General features: G+C 53.2%; 1 pseudogene; it reads right to left on the bottom strand.

Moving 5' to 3' along the window:
• Positions 1-375: 375 nt before the first annotated feature.
• LOC150017964 (MAP/microtubule affinity-regulating kinase 3 pseudogene) lies at positions 376-1,773 on the bottom strand (annotated as a pseudogene).
• Positions 1,774-2,264: the final 491 nt, after the last annotated feature.

The raw sequence follows: 2,264 nt of genomic DNA, 5'->3' as shown, positions 1-2,264 counted from the left end.
GCACGGTATGCCCAGCCCCAATGCTGTGCAGAGAGGATGAGAAACAAAGTATCCAAAACCTTTTTCTGCATCAAATCATCAAGTTTATTACAAAGTTTGGAAAAAACCAAGTACTTTATTAAGAACCCCACAAATGTGGGAGCAAAGGAGAGCAGGGGAGGGAGAAGGGCCCCAGGAGAAAACAGTCCACGGAGATGCGGGATCCCCTCCTGGCATGAATCCCGTGCGGAGAACGCTGCAGCAGCTCGCACACATTCCGTCGTCCACCGGACCGGGTCCTGACACCTGCACGCACGGCGTGTACTTGTGGCACCGCCAGCACCGCAGCTGTCTGTGACCACCTCTGGTGCCGTAGGCCGTCCACAACTTTAAAAGTTACATTGGTGCGACTCTGGTCCTTTTACGACGCCACTTGCGAGTGGACAGCCCACGGCACATGCATGTTAAGAACCTCCTGAGGGTGCGGCGAGCCACACCCCGCCAGCCCTGGCCGGGGCCAGAGGGAGAGCCTGGGGTCCCACCTTCAGGCTGTGCAGCCTGGATGCCGTTGTCAACGCTGGGTCCTTCTGGGGCTCTTCCGGCTTCGCTGGTGCTGCCGCGGCTGGAGGTGGTGGGGGAGCCACCGGGGTCACACTGGGAATTGCTGGTCCAGGACGCCAGGATGGATTCCAGTGGCGGCGGAGCGGTCGTCCACGACCCCTGACTGCTGGAGGGAAGGGCAGGCTCTTCTGGACTCTCCCCGATGTTGGAGACAGGGTTGGGGCAGGGTCTCACCTGGATGGTGCGATACTTCATCTTGGTGGCCATTGTTTTGAGGATAAGGTACGTTCCCATGACCCTGTCGTATTTCTTCTGGGTCAACGACTCCTGAATCTGGTGCTCGGTAAACCCCATGTTATTCATGGTGTCTACCACCTGGCGGTCAAGGTCGCCCCAGGGCGGCTCGCTGTATGGCGTCAGTTCCTCCTGCTGACCCATGGTCACCCATGGGTCTTGTAGTATGTCTTGCAGCGTTGGCCTTTCCCTGGGGCTGACAGTCAGTAACTTTTGTAAAAGATTTTGACCTTCTTTGGATAGGGAGGGTGGTACCCAGAACTTCCCACTCAGGACCTTTTTCTTCAGCTCTCCGTGCGTGACCCCCTCAAATGGCAAACTCCCCACCAGAATCCTATACAAAACTACCCCCAGGCTCCAGACATCAACCTTCAGGCCGTCATAGGCGTGACCCCGCACGATCTCTGGGGCCATATAGTATGGGGTGCCACAAACTGTTGTCAACTTATAGTTTGTAAAGTCCCTGGCAAAGCCAAAGTCTGATATTTTGAGGTTTCTCTCACCGTCTAGCAGGATGTTTTCTGGCTTGAGGTCCCGGTGGACGACTCTCTTCTGGTGGCAGTAGTGAACCGCCGACACCAGCTGCCGGAACATGAGTCGGGCTGCTGCCTCGCTCCTGGGGCCGCAGTTCTCTAGGTAGTCTTGTAAGCTCCCTCCGCTGACATGCTCCATGAAGAGGTAACATTTCTGCGCAGTGCCAATCACCTCAAATAGCTGTGCGATGTTTGGGTGATTTAGACACTTATGGCAATCAACTTCATGAAAATAGTCAGTTACCTTGCTCTTGCTAATGGCTTTGACAGCCACCTCTGTCCCCGTTGGCAAGTGCAGGGCCAACCACACCGTGGCATAGGAGCCCTTGCCAATGGTGTGCAGGAGCCTGTAGTCGCCAATCAAGCACTCCCAAAGGCCAGCGGTGGCTGCAAGGTCACTAGCCATGGTAACTTCAAAATGAGAACAAAAACTAAAAAGAAAAAAAATGAAAAAGATGAAATAAATAAAAACTAAAACCAAAAGGAAAACAAATAAGAGAAATTAAAAAAGGGAAAATAATAAAGGAAAAGAAACAAAATGCAAACAATGGCAAACAAATACAGTAGGAAAAAGCAAACACTCGCAAAGGAATGGCAAGAACAAAGCTCGTGAGTCCAAGGCCAACAGGTCACCACAATCAGCTTCCTGGGCTCTAACGGACAAAATCTCAGCCCCGCGGGGGCCCGTATATGTAGGGTGGGCTTGCGGTTACGTCACAATGGTTGGCGCCTGTGACGTCAGAGCAGGGCGGGGCCCAGGCGGGGCTGGGAACAAACTGCAGTGGTTTTTCTCACTTTTTGGTCTCACAGCCGCCTGGCTGTGGAATTTCAAAAAGGGACCCCCTCCCGCCCAATGAGCTTCTTGTTTATGTGGGATATTTAAGATTGATATTTACT

This window comes from Furipterus horrens, unplaced genomic scaffold, assembly GCF_987537825.1.
Source record: "Furipterus horrens unplaced genomic scaffold, mFurHor1.1.pri manual_scaffold_2, whole genome shotgun sequence".
Classification (NCBI taxonomy): Eukaryota; Metazoa; Chordata; class Mammalia; order Chiroptera; family Furipteridae; genus Furipterus; species Furipterus horrens.
This window is presented reverse-complemented; position numbering and strand designations above follow the sequence as displayed.